General features: G+C 45.1%; 2 long non-coding RNA genes across 3 annotated transcripts in view; both read right to left on the reverse strand.

Moving 5' to 3' along the window:
* Window positions 1-15,292, reverse strand: part of LOC308593479 — a 204,263-nt gene that overhangs the window by 134,233 nt on the left and 54,738 nt on the right. The window lies entirely within an intron of this gene.
* LOC308593470 overlaps window positions 1-15,292 on the reverse strand; it is a 41,647-nt gene that overhangs the window by 11,336 nt on the left and 15,019 nt on the right. The window lies entirely within an intron of this gene.

The raw sequence follows: 15,292 nt of genomic DNA on the forward strand, positions 1-15,292 counted from the left end.
AGCGCCTTCATGCTTCCCCATGTGAAAACTGGGAATATGCCTCAATGGCGCTGTGTGTGTGTGTGTGTGTGTGTGTGTGTGAGAGAGAGAGAGAGAGAGAGAGAGAGAGAGAGAGAGAGAGAGAGAGAGAGAGGATCTTCTCTATTTAGACCAATTCTCTGTTCTATACTCTTCTCTCTTTGGACCAATTCTCTGTTCTATAGTTTCAGGTAAATGTTTTATGTGGTTGCTTTGTCCCTTATATTGTTCCTTAGTATCTTCACTTTGGAAATCAGGGGTGAATTTCCAAATGACCATGGTTGATGATGCTGGGAACTCTATTTCCCAGCACACAGGGTACCATTAACATGCATGAACCATCATTACAAGCTAGGGGAGAAGTTTGGGGAAACAGACAATCCCCCCTGCCCCCCCAAAAAAATGCTCCTAAAGAAAGCTTGCAATTGTTGAGCCAATTCCTAATTAAGCTGAGAAGGGTTTGCTTACTACTAAACTGAACTGAGGAAAGAAGGCAATGCAGATTATTATCCTTATTGGAATAATAAAAAAGGGAAAACGTGTGTTATTAGCTCCCCTGCAGAATTAATGTTATGTAATAAATAATTCAGGACGCCTTCATAAAATGATTTCCTGAACTATCTGTTGGTTTTGCTGGATTTTACCTAGCCCATAGTTTCTCCTTTTACTCCAAGCTTTTTGGATTCTTTTACTCTGCTCCTGAGATTCTGGTTATTTTCTTCAGTGTACGCACTGTCTCTTTGATCTTTAAGCAAAACATGTGTGGTGGTGTTGGAGTCACTCCCTTGTCACCACATTGGTGATGTCGGGCACACATGGATCCCATCTCTGGCCAGCCATGGCTTCACTCCATGAACTCCACAGGCTTATCACATTCACTATGTCCTAAATGTCCCCACAAATGCCAAAAATAGTAAAGGGTAGTCAAAGGACAGTAGGAAAGGAAAAACTGTTACAGCTGCACTGTGCTCTTTAGTCAATATGTATTTTTAAATTTATGTTTTAATTATATAATGCCCTGCTCTTCAGTTCTGAGGGATGTGTGGGCATATTTCAAAACAATGGACTAGAGTATGGGTAGGCAAACTAAGGCCCAGGGGCCAGATCTGGGAGCAACAGGAGCTCACCCTGTCACGGGGATTCAAACCGCCAACCTTCTGATTGGCAAGCCCTAGGCTCTGTGGTTTAGACCACAGCACCACCCGTGCTGTCACCACAACTACGTCTCCCTAAATCATGTTGTCCATCAGGGGCATCGGGAGGGGGGATGGACGAGGGGCCTTGGCCCCCCAAAAAATTCAAGGAGGGGGTTGGGCTCCCTGAATATCCTGCAGCGACATGCATATGCCGTGTGCATACGCCATGTGACGTGCTCACGTCACTAGCGCATGTCACACAACATGCACATGTCACTTGCTCAAGCCGCACAGTGTGCACGCGACACATCAGCACATCTTGCAGCATGTGTGCGTGATGTGAGGCCTGCATGCGATGCTGGCCCCTTCCATCATGGGGGCAACCCAGCGCGCCTGTTGTCCATGTACCAAGATAACAACAACTGAACCACTAGCTCCACAGAATCTTCCTCCCAAGCATATAGTGTTTTCTTATCCACAGCCAGGGCTGGTAAGGTGGAACAGTTGAAGAACATATATCAGAGCAACTCCTGGAGCTCATTGCTCCAGTATTAGATGAAGAAAACAGGACTGAGAGTGTTAGGATTACAAATACACAACTGCTCAGTTGGCCCCTTTCTTAATGACTATCATCTGGGTGCAAGGATGGCAAGCTGAGAAACAAATTCTTTATGTGCATGGAGCAAAGGAAAGCCCTAAAGCAAGCATACCAGCAGAACAATTAGATGGTTAATCATAATTCTGTCTAGGGGATTCTTTCTTCATTTTTTTCTACTTCAAAGAAGCAATGATTTATAAACAATGTTGTCTCCCCTTGTGCAATGACTCACTCTTCGGCCCACATTGGGGTTACCCGTACACTGCTTCACATTTCAGGGTTACAATATCAAATGTCAGGATATACAAAGATACATTGCTCAAATTCCATCTTGAGAGCTTCTCATTAGTGCTTCTGGGTTGTGGGTTGTTTCCATAATTGTAATGAAGATTTACCAAAGTGGAGTGTTTGTTTAAGATCTATGGGGTAGGAAACTCTGGGAGTTGACTGTGTTGTCCACTGTAATGGGCCAGTGTCAATCACAGGTAACGGGTGTTAGCTGGAATTTGTCCACCTTGCCTCTGCATCCCAGAAATGAATCTTGCTGTGTTATTTTCATGGTAATATATCTTGGGGTAGAAAGAATGAAGAGTCGAGACAAGAGCTTGATTTTAACAGGAGTTCTTTTCCAATTTTTGAGCTTACCGTATTTTTCGCCCTATAGGACGCACTTTTTCCCCTCCAAAAATGAAGGGGAAATTTGGGTGCGTCCTAAGGGGTGAATGCAGGTTTTCGCTGAAGCTTGGAGAGCGAGAGGGGTCGGTGCGCACCGACCCCTCTCGCTCTCCAGGCTTCAGAAAGACATCCACAGCCTAGGCAGCCCTGCGGGAGTTCCCGCAGGGCTGTCTAGGCTGCGGATAGCAGCCTGCTTCCCAGAGCGTCGGGCGCCCTGAAAGCAGAGCGCCTGGCACTTCGGGAACACATCCGCAGCCTAGGCAGCCGTGCGGGAGGTCCCCGCAGGGCTTCCCACGCTGCGGATAGCAGCCTGCTGCCCAGTGGGTGGGGCGCCCTGAAGCAGAGCACCCCGCGCGCCGGACAGACATCCGCAGTGTGGGGAGCCCTGCAGGAGTTCCCCGCAGAGCTCCCCACGCTGCAGGTAGCAGCCTGCCACCCGCCGGGCATACATCCGCAGCGTGGGGAGCCCTGCAGGAGTTCCCTGCAGGGCTCCCCATGCTGCAGATAGCAGCCTGCTGCCCAGAGGGCGGGGCACCCTGAAGCAGGGCGCCCCTCGCGCCGGGCAGACATTGGCCAGCCCCACAAGCTCGGGGGACAGCAGGGAGGCACAGCACCGCCATCCCGCTGTTCCTCAACCTGGTTTGGTTTCCCCGACCTGCTTTGGGGGGGGGAAATAAAGGGGGGAATTTCCTTTATTCCCCCCCCCAAAAAAACTAGGTGCGTCCTATGGGACGGAGCATCCTATGGGACGAAAAATACAGTATTCAGCATTTCATCCATCCCATCAATATATAAAGGCGATCTCATATATTAGAACCTAGGCAGCTGTTTCATGCAGAGTCAGTCCATTAGCCTAGTGTTTCCCAACCTTGGATCTCCAGCTGTTTTGGACTACAACTCCCATCATCCCTAGCTAGCAGGACCAGTGGCTAGGGATGATAGGAACTGTAGTTCAAAAACAGCTGGAGACCCAAGGTTGGGAAACACTCCATAAGCCTATCTAGCTCAATGTTGCCTGCAGAACTGTTTCCCGGTCCCTGGGACATTTCTGCATGCAAAGCATTTGTTCTACCCCTGAGCTACAATCCTTCCCCATATAACACCATTCAACTTGCAACACGCAAAATAAGTTTAGTTAGTTGCAACTCTGGATCCCATTATTTTCAGTGGAATGTGCTGCCCAAAGAAAATGTTAATTTACCCCAATAGTTCGTATCAACTTCTAGTTAGCTAACACATTGATGCATGTGTATTGCATCAGTTGTGACTAGCCACATATGTATCATCCTGTCTTTGCCCTTTAAAGTGTTTGTTGAGTGATCATAGAATTGTAGAGTTGGAAGGGACCCAAGGATCATCTAGTCCAACCCCTTGCAATGTAGGAATCACAACTAAAACATCCATGACAGACGGCCATCCAACCTCTGCTTTAAAACTTCCAATGAAGGAGGGTCCATCACCGTCCAAGGAGTTCATTTCACTGACAAACAGCTCTTACCGTCAGAAAGTTCTTCCTGATGTTGAATTGGAATCTCCTTTCTTGTAACATGAAGCCACTGGTTTAGGTCCTAGCCTCCAGAGCAGGAGAAAACAAGTTTGCTCCATCTTTTGTGAGATAGCCCTTGAGATATTTGAAGATGGCTATCATATCTCCTCTCAGTTTCCTCTTATCCAGGCCAAACATGCCCAACTCCCTCAACCGTTTCTCATAAAATGAGGTGGCTGATGGTGGGAAAAGACTGGACTCCCTTCTATGAGGAATCATTCCCTCTAATTCTATATTCAGATGGACCCATTCTGGTCAAATGGGGCTGTCCACCAACAAAAGGGAGGTTCCAGCATACCCAGGGGATCAGTAAGCTATATGCAAATATTCAAGGCTGACACAAGTATGGGGACAATTGCTCTCCAACAAGGGGCCAAAAAGGTGAAGATTTAAGAAAATTATAAATATGCATGGCCTGGGTAGGAAGGCTTTTTACTGACTTTGGATGAGTTTCTGCCTTTTAAGCTGGAGCTGTCATTTGCTCCATCTTAGGATGGCTCACTTATAAGCCCACAGTTTCTCTTCAAGGACACAAAATATGCCACTGCCAACACCAGCATTGCGTTCTTCTCAAGCAATGAGAAGTTCCAGAAGCAGCACTACAGGATGTTGGAGGGAGGGGGATAAAAGAGCACGGACTTAAGGTGCCTTTGTAATGTCTGTTTTATTTACAAATATATGGCAGAACATAAGTGGAGACAAACAGGCACTTCTACAGCAGGCAGCAGGTCCCCAGAGAGCAACTTGTACCATGGCTGCAACTCCAGTTTCAGCTAATTCATGTCTCTCCCTCTCCACTGAAAAACATCTGCATAAGTGCAAGTCTCAGACTTAGACCCCCTGCAGGTGGATTGCCCATTCAGGAAACATCCACAGCCATTAAAGAAACATTAACTTTCTTTTGCCAAATCCCTGACTTTCATTAGGTGACACTTCAGGAGAAACTATAGTGGCAGACTCGTTCACAGTACTCCAACAGCCAGACTCCCAACACTATTATACCACCCTTGCCTTTGCCAGCTGATGCCCAGTGGTCTTGTTAAGGCCTTGTTGTCCAATGCTGTGCCCCATTTATTTCCCTGGCTGTTCTAATCTTCTCAGCGCTGTTTACTTCTACTTTGGTCAGTGCTCTGGGCTAGAGGAAGAAGGTCTGCTAACTTTGATTTCACTCTGCTGGGCCTCCCTTCATTTCCCGGACACTTTTTGAGGCATTCCCTTCATGACCAAATCTGGGCTGAGTTCCCAGCTTGAATTTTAACTTCTGCTTCAATATATTTCAAACGTCAGCTGCTGTAAATTATTCTCTGACAAGGCCGCCCTCTTGTATTTTGGCACATTTGTTCATAGGCTATAATATATACTTTCCCTATCCTCTCCTTCCCTTATGCAGCTGTCAAAGAGATGATTAAAATACTAGAATCCTGAAGCCAAAGAATTGATGGGCTAGTTCAAACGCAAACACAACTATTTGGCATTGTTGCCGCCTTCAGGTTAACGAGGTCGCAATGCTGAACTAACTATCAAACATACAAATGGCAGGATTCTCCTGTGAGGGTCTAGAGACTGTGTTTCATAACTCTTTGGCCCACAGTCTCTCATCTTCGATATATCCCTGGCCTGCCCACTTCCTTCCTTCCAATAGTGCATAGCTCATGTCCTACTTTCCAGTTCCCTGGACCACTGAAGCCCTATTTGGGTATCCACACAATTACAGCTGCATGAGGGAGAGAGCAGGGCCACACACAGCATACATGCAGAGACTCCCTGTGTGATTTAGAAACCTAATCGCACACCCAATACGTATGTCCCCCCCCCTCACCGAACATGTGAACCATGAGAGGCAGCAAGGATGCAATGCTGAGGGTGGGGCCAGGGAGCACAGTCCCATCCCCCACACACACATGATTACGATTATATAGTTATAATTGTGTGATGGAAGAAAGCCTGAAAAGAACTTAATGGAAATCTCAAACAGAGCCATAGCTAGATGATATTGCACCCCGGCAGAACTGTCCAGATTGCGCCCCTTAGCCACAGACAAGTTAGCTCTTCCTTCCGCCTCTCCTCCAACCGCCCCACCACCACCACCCATTCAATTCACCCTCTATTTAAAACCTTTTCTTATGAGGCAATAATCAATATTTTTATTTACAGACATATTTATGGACATATTTTTAGCCGATATTGCGTATCCCGCCCCGCCCCCTGCAGCCTGGTGGGGGCCCACCTCTCCACCCCCTAGCGACGGCCCTCATCTCAAATAAATTTTCTGAACCTCAAGGAACTCAGAGACACATCAGAAAAAAAAGATGGTTACTTTACAATGACTGTCAGTATTCTCTGGAATAACAGCAAAATAGGGTAGTTGTATGTGGGTGGCGCTGTGGGTTAAACCACAGAGCCTAGGACTTGCTGATCAGAAGGTCGGTGGTTCGAATCCCCGCAACGGGGTGAGCTCCCATTGTTCAGTCCCTGCTCCTGCCAACCTAGCAGTTCGAAAGCACGTCAAAGTGCAAGTAGATAAATAGGTACCGCTCCAGCGGGAAGGTAAACGGCGTTTCCATGTGCTGCTCTGGTTCGCCAGAAGCGGCTTAGTCATGCTGGCCACATGACCTGGAAGCTGTCTGTGGACAAACACCGGCTCCCTCGGCCTATAGAGCGAGATGAGCGCGCAACCCCAGAGTCGGTCACGACTGGACCTAAGGTCAGGGGTCCCTTTACCCTTTACCTTTTTATGCCTATTTGGGGGGATTCTGGAAGATTTGCAATATACTTCCACCCTTTCCTACTTTTTTGTTGTTTTTTACTTCCATCATTCACACTTTCCTGAATTAAATATGGTATGGGTTTTTTAAAAAAATGTTTTGGTATATATGTTTATGTATTTTTATATTTCTTACAAAAATTTAAAGCAGTGAATAATAGAAGCAATCATATCAACACTATGAAGATCAGTTGTCCTTAAATAACTTTCTTTTTTTAAAACTGAACTCTACTCTGGCAATGAATTGCTCATTAAAAAGCTTTCCCGAGGTCTTGCCCTCCTTTCTAAAATCTAAACGAGTAAGCAGTGTGGATGTCACTGCAGAGGAAACTCCATTAAAACAATCTTATGAATGGGAGGGGGGTGGAACCACACATTATTCCAATGCACTAACAAAACCCTAACAGATGCTTCTGTTAAGGACAGCTGCTCATAATTCAGGCCCCATCTGCACGATAACTTTAAAGCGGTGTCATACGGCGTTAAATAGTCATCGCTTCCAACAAAGAATTCTGTGAATTGTAGTTTTGCTAAGAGTGCTGATGGTCACTAGGAGACCCCTATTCCTCTCAGAGAGCTACAATTTCCAGAATTCTCTGGAAACAAAAATTGACTGTTAAGCCACTCTGAGAATTGTAGCTGTGTGATCACTCTTAACAAAGTACTGTCATCACTCTTAACAAAGTACTGTTCGTAGAAGCCAATACTGTCCAAAGTGGTGTGGTACTCCTGCCTTAAATGTATTGTGCAGATGGTGCCTTAGGGAAGTATTCAGGGCTGAGGGGTGTGGGAACCTTGCCCTAACCATAGTTTTTTCTGTAGCCATTTTCTGAACGCATACAAACATTGTGTGTGCCCCGCTGGGGTACACAGTGTCTGCTTGCTGCCCTTGAAATGGCTTTTCCCTATAGGAGGAGTGGAGAACCTCAGGCCCGGCAGGCAAATGTGCCCCCCCCCCCACAACCTAGCTTCTCTATCCAGCCCTCAAGACTCTGTGCTGGCCCGACCCTCCCAGGCCACAACCCTCACTGGCCCTCATCCTTTTGTGCTTTTACCTAATCGGGATGTGTCCTGGAACTGTAATAATATACCTTGCTTGCTTGCGCAGACAGTAGGGGGTGGTTCGTGTGTGTGGTTGTACCAATGTTTGCTACACACACCACTGTTATGCGGTCCTTGAGGGAATTTAAACCTTGACAAAGGTTCCAACTAAAGAGCCAGTCATATGGGTAACAGTTTGCAATCAAATGCTAACTGTGGCATAAGTCCTAACCTACTGCACAGTCTTTCAGCTGTTTGTTGTTGTTTGTTTTGCTTTGTTTTGTTTATTTAACTATGGCCGTGGGCAGCTGCAAATCTGATTGGAGCTGCAGGGGAAAGGACTACTCAATCCTTTCCCCTCAAGCTATGATAATCTCCCGTATCCAACTGCCATGCCATGCGATGGAGGAAACTGAGTCCATATATTTCAGTGGGTAAGCAATGGGGAGGGGTGGAGGTATTGATTAGGAAAAATAGCCGACATGGGAAAGGGTTAACCAATGTTATGGTCAATTAACATCCAAAGTGGAAGATCATGGTGAACCGACTGTTTCTATGATTAGAAAAATTATCTTTTGATTTTTCTAATACAGGGAACACATGCTGTCATTGCCCGTTCACCTGAGTTATTCCATTGCTCACTCAAATGGACTGTTTGCATGAGTTTCTAATTTGGGTTAGCAGAACCACCTCTTAAAGGAAGGCAGAAGGAAGTTCTATACAAGCGAAATGTGGTTAATCCTCAGGAACACCTATATCTCTGCTTATTATTATGAAGTATTAAAAGTATTTTACACATAATGCTCCCCAAATAAAAATGTTGTCTCAAATTACACTGAGGACTCAGCTACACAGCTGTGAATAAAACGTTTTAAACATGTTGTAAAGTGCAATATACAAATGTGATGCTAGATGGCAGCAAGGAGCTATGCAGAATTCAATGTATTTTTCGAAGCATTTTTTTAAAAAAACACACACACATTTTCATAGCATTTTTTACATGTGTGTAAATTCCACCTGAGTGGGTCCTTGAACCTTAATGCATGAATCCTACGGCTGACAGGGTCTTCTAGACCCAGTCCAGTATGCATGTTCCCAGAGAGAGGGTATGATTCCTGGCCATATGGCAATCTGTCTGAACCTCCATGCCTCACCACTCCACACAGAGAGAGCACTAGAATAGATCCATCAACACTGCTTCTTTTCTGCAACCCTGAAATGATAGTGTCCAGAACACAGTGTTTCAACCTTCTATGCTAAGTGTTTGCAGAAATTTCATACTGTTTCTATTCATTTACTAACTGAGATTGGGCTGTAGCAAACAAACTGGGTCGTGAATCAAAGGGAGAGAAGAGCTTATTTAGAGAACTGCATATAGGCTGTCTACATACTCTTTTACTTTGCAAGATACGTATCATGTCACTGAAGATTAATGCCCTGCATGGCTAAATCTTCCTGCCCTGCAATCCATTAAGTTGTTGGTGGGGGGGACCATCACTCTCACAGCTTAATTAGAAGTCCCTTTCAGAGATAGGAAGTGAGCTTGGAGGATGTGCGTCTGACAGTGCATGTCCTTAGAGGCTGATTCCTTCTTCTCTTAGATTTTAGTTATATCACTTACTCCCCTTCTTCTGCCTCACTCCCCAGCCTCACCCAGCTAAGAATTTGCACCTGTGCACAGCTCTCTGCTTCCAATGTTTCCTGGTAGCATGAAGTTTCTTAGCCCATCTGGTTTTTATGGGTGGGTGGGGGTGGGTGAGGTACAGGTCATTTTCACCCTCTGCCCTATTTTTCTTCAAAAGTATGAGGAGCTCTGTACCCTTTGGTTGATGCTGTCTCCTCCTTTGCCCTCTCCCATTTTGGCTCCCATGCTTACTCACTTCTTTGCTGTCACAAGGAGGGAGCAATACAAGAAAGACCATTCCTTTTGTGGGCTCCCTCCTGGTTTGGAATGCATGCCCCAAAGGCAGAGAACGGGAAACTGGGAGGGGGATGAACCTCACACAGTAAACAAAAACAACTTGAGTCCTCCAAAATCTAACAAACACTTTGAAAATGCTTTTGTCCTTATTCTTTACTCCTCGGGAATTTCTTTTTTCTTCTTTGACAAGAAGCAAAACGAGAGAGAGAGAGAGAGAGAGAGAGAGAGAGAGAGAGAGAGAGAGAGAGAGAACAATTCATAAAAATATGTTTCCTGTTTTGGTGTCTCACTCAGCTGTTCAACTCCATACCAAATCAATTTATGCCAGGAAATAGCCTGGCCTCTGTTTTTCGTTAATGATAGCTGTTTAATTCCAATACCAACAGCTAATTAGCTAGAAGGGACGATACAATGCAACCTCATTTATGTGCTGGGCAGAGAAAGGGGTGGGGGTGTAATGCCAAAGATATTTAGATAATCAACAAATCAGATTAATGAAGGCTCATTCAACAACCGTTGAAAGTATAGTGGGCACAGGGGCAGTTTGGGTAACTGGGAATTTTGGGTTACCAAAGTTGGTATAATAACAGGGTCAAGAAAGATTCCACCAAGTCCAGAAATGGGAACCTTTGGGACTGCATCCTGCTGTTTCATGTGACAAGACTAAGAATTGCAGATCAAAGTCCCCATGCTTCACTGTGACTCCAAGTGTTGTTGTTGTTTAGTCGTGTCCGACTCTTCGTGACCCCATGGACCAGAGCACGCCAGGCACTCCTGTCTTCCACTGCCTCCCGCAGTTTGGTCAAACTCATGTCCGTAGCTTCGAGAACACTGTCCAACCATCTCGTCCTCTGTCGTCCCCTTCTCCTTGTGCCCCCCATCTTTCCCAACACCAGGGTCTTTTCCAGGGAGTCTTCTCTTCTCATGAGGTGGCCAAAGTACTGGAGCCTCAGCTTCACGATCTGTCCTTCCAGTGAGCACTCAGGGCTGATTTCCTTAAGAATGGATACGTTTGATCTTCTTGCAGTCCATGGGACTCTCAAGAGTCTCCTCCAGTACCATAATTCAAAAGCATCAATTCTTTGGCAATCAGCCTTCTTTATGGTCCAGCTCTCACTTCCATACATCACTACTGGGAAAACCATAGCTTTAACTATATGGACCTCCAATTCATCTTCTCCCCTGCTTGCTGGATTATCCTCACAAACACAGATCTAAATGTGAGAGCACCTGAGGTGAAGGGAAACTGCAAGAGACAAAAGACTGGCATGGGAAGAGTTAAGCACTCTTTAAAGCTTCCATCATTTCTCTGTGGTCAATCACACCCTCCTGATGGCATCTTTGCTATCAAGGCTTCCTTACTCAAGGTTGCCTGCTGTGCAACATGCAGGTCACGCCTAAAATGGCAATCCAGCCAGCAAGACACATTAAAATGCCACTGATTTCAGTGGGAGCGAGGGAGCCAGATGCATAATCTGCCCCAAATCAAGGATCCTCTGACCAAATCATCCCCTAAACCAGGGGGGCAAACCCCCAGAACAACACCCCGGCATCCTGGCCTCATCACACCCTACTCTACTTCTTTGTGGCTTCCAAAGGGAAACAAGAAGTTTGTAAAACACACAGCCTTATGTATTTGTGCAGATTCAGTGTGTTAAAAGGATAAAAGTTGACAAAGACTCCAGGAGGTCTATTGCACAAGTGTCTTGGACAAATAGCATTGCCTTTAGGAAACCTTGTCTTACTCAACTACATTTATGCAATAAATTGTAGAAGAGCCCAAAATGTAACTAATATGCTGTATGCAAGCACAAATAGAACCTTAACAAATAATAAATAACTTGTTCCATATGTGTGGCTCTCCCAACACCCTCCCCCTTCCCCACCACACACATATAAACACACACATTCTGACTCTAAGGTAAGGAATGCACAAGCTTTCTGATTTGCCAGCAAAATTGGGAGGGGAAGAGGTTAAACAACGTTCTCGGAGTATTATGAGGCCAGACAGAGATGTCCACAATTAGCTTGTAAACTACTCAGAGGTTTCCTTATAATCACGCGTTATATACATTTTGTTACATGAAATAAAAACAATCATACTCTGCCCAGGCATGCCCACGCCACACTTTCTCTTCTCTTACAATTTAACATTACTCATCCAGATTATCATGTGCCACAAACAGGCCTTCTCAGGAGCAAGCAAGGAACACTAGACCAGATGTGCCTACAGGCAAGGAACAGCAGGAAAAGAGGGGGGGGGGAATAGGGTGATCTGAGTATTATTCCTCTAGGCAAGGCACAAATGGTGACTAGATATCATTAATGCAATCATACGAGGGACACTGTGCAAGGAAAAATTCCATTGGTGGGGTGGGAGGTTAAATGCAAGCAACATGTTAACCACTGGCTACAGTAAATGCACAGGTTATACTGTATAAATACAGTAAAATTATCAGTAAATACACAGGTGGTTAAAGAGGTTTGAGACTACAAGCTATGTGACCCTCACATTGAGGACTAGTGTAGTAAGAATACTCTGCAGATCCACAGTAATACTTATATAGACAGGTATGGAATTGCCGCAAAAAAGGGGGGGAGCACGTTTTAGCAATACTTGTGGCAGTTACTTTTTATGCCTTGTAACACTTTTGAGAAATAGTTATGAGGTTTGAAAGACAGGTAGGAGGGGTCAGTGCTCTCACTTGCTATTCTTGAATGGTACCCCTGCTAAGAAGTGGTGAGCGCTATTGAACTCAAATCCTTCTTGCGGGATTTCCATAGGCATCTTATTGACATCGCTAAGAACACGATGCTGGACTAGATGGGCATGTGACCTGATCTGGTAGGGCTTTTCATTTGTCCTTAAGTTCACAACAGGAGCCAGTTTTGAACAAGAGACTTTGCAGCTGAGACCCAAAGTCACTAGAATTAGACTCTCCAGGCAACTGAAATTGATGATAGGGGCATGCTACTAGCTGCCACCTCTTCCTCAACCACCCATCTCCTCTCTCTCTCTCTCTCTCTCTCTCTCTCTCTCTCTCTCTCTCTCCTGATGCTCTAAGAACTAATCAGAAGATATTTCACTGTAAGTCACAGTGTGGCCATGAAAAGATTCAGCATACAGGAGCTGCTGTCACAATAGCGGTTTCTCCGTTAACACTTCTAGCCCTTTAACATTTAGCATATTTCCATGATGATTTTTTTTACATGGGGCAGATGTGCAGCGACTTCACAACTGCCACTGGATGATGTGCACCACATTGTTATTTTGAGATGAAGCCAAGGTGGTAGGATTCAGCTAGTGGTAGAACACAATGACCATTATCGTTGTGCTCTTGTCTGCTAGCAAAGGTCTTTCTGGGTCATACTGTTCCTGAACTGTGAAGCTCGATTGACCTCACAATTCTATTTTCTTAGGTCATGCCAAGGCTGCAGTTGCTGGAAGTGAGGATATGGCCGAAGATCATAGTAGAATGTAACATTTTGGCTGATGGACAGCAATGGATGGGAGGAAGCAATAACTATGGCACCGTACAACAACAGAGATGCAAACCACTTAGACAGAACTGGTCCACCATCAACCAAATTCCTTGGCTCAGTGTGTTGGCAGGTCAGCCACTGAAAATGTGAAGGTTTGGGGAAGGAAAGGGGGAGGCAGTACTTTGGACAACAAAGGTGCAGGCTGCTGCTGCTGCTCGAACTGAAAGGGACTCATGATAAACCTGTACAATTGTGTAGAAATGCTTTCAAATTTTGCGCGTGTGAAACTTGACAGATTTAACAGTTGGAGAGGAAAGTAGAATTTTACAAGCTGCAAACCTCTTTGTCATATGCACAAGCACTATTCCTAAAAGGCTCGTATCCTTGAGAGTCTGCATTTGGTTTGCATACATTCAAAGTCAAATATTCCCATGAAATCTTTCTTACTTACTTTTCTGCAGCCCCCAACCCCACTACTTGTTTTACCCTGCCCTCCTTCCTTTCCTTTTTCTATTGTGGCATTCATCCTTTATTATCCTTTATTATTATAGTCATGCCTAGACGCCCCAGTGGAGATTAGGTCACCATAATATGAGAAGCTATGCAAACACATAGTAACACATTGTTGTGCCCACAGGGAGCTCACAGTTTAGAATGGAAAAGAGTACGAGGTAGGAAAAGAAAAGCTCTGAAAGACTCCACCAGGTCACTGCAAAATAGCCCCAAGTTGTAGTTGAGGGCTCCCTAGTCAAACAGACCACCCCCCTTTGCTTCCCACTGGGCATCTCTCTCCTCTGCCATCCATTCTGCAAGAGGAAGTTGTGTGTGTCTACCTGAACTGCCCACGGCAGCAGCGCTAAGGGCTGCCTCCCCTGCGATGCCTCTTAGGCAGTTGTCAGGTTTGGATAACCATCTCTAGATTTCCTCATGGAACGTGCTGTTCCTCTTTGTACTATTCCTGTTTGTACTATTAACCCTGATTTTCCACTGCAGTAAACAATAAAAAGGCAAGACAGATAGCCCTTCAGACCATTCCAGCTGGGCAAGATACACTCGAGCCATTATCCATCTTTCCTCTCCCTCTCCCCATTTGCAGCCTCATTTTCTCAAAGTTCTTTTCTCATCTTAAATTTGCATCTCTCTCCCCCCCCCCCATGTATGTTTCTGCCTTACGAGTTGATTCACTTTGCCCTTTTTCTCTTCCACACAACGTTTCTCAGCAGAAAAGAGAATCCTGTCCAGTCAGCCAAAATGCACCGAAAGCCCCCATAGGCTTATTCCAGCCTCCCAAAACAAAACTTGCAGTACTTTGTATCATGGTGGTACCAATACTAGAAAGAGATGGGTGACAGAAAACACGTCAGTTTCCCGCCCAGTCATTTCTCCATTACTTATGTCCTTTTTTGCCAACTCTACTTGGCCTAAGAAATTAAAAGACCAGCATTACCTCATCTTTCTATTTTATTTACATTTAACACTTTTATATAGAACACCTAGGGCTGTTTGCAGTGAAACTTTAAGTTGCTAATACAGTTGCTAACATTTAGCCCCCTGCTCCACGCTGGAAACTTCAATGCCATGGTCTTAATGGGCTTTTTTCCACTGTGGGCCAAACTATATAACAGATTATAGTGGGGTGGTTGGCTGTCACCAGGAACATATGCCAAGTGTATAGTTACCCTTTCCTACTCCGTAATGTAGAACTTGTCAAGGTTTTCTACCCTTTTGTAACTGCAGTTAACCTATGTGCTAGAATTTGTGAAGGAGGAAAACACTGCGTCCATGCCATACTTCAAGGTAATTTAGCAACATGGGTATTTAGCAACATGGGCAGATATTTCATTACTACCACCAACAACATAGTCCATGCTAACTTGAAAGTAAACATAAGCTCCGGGGGAAGACCTGCTTTAAGACCTGGGAGCCACTTGCATGCCCAAGCTAAGATCACTTTGCTAATCTGGGCATGAAACCCTCTCCATGAAAGTACATAGCCTAACAATCCAGGTAGACTTTTTCATTAAACACAGCTGAAAACAGAATCCTTTCTTAGACCAAACTCTCATTAAAAAGAAAGGTAGCTTACTATGGAAAAGAAGCAGATAAAGTA

Source organism: Podarcis bocagei (genome assembly GCF_964188305.1).
Source record: "Podarcis bocagei genome assembly, chromosome: 1".
NCBI classification, from domain to species: Eukaryota; Metazoa; Chordata; class Lepidosauria; order Squamata; family Lacertidae; genus Podarcis; species Podarcis bocagei.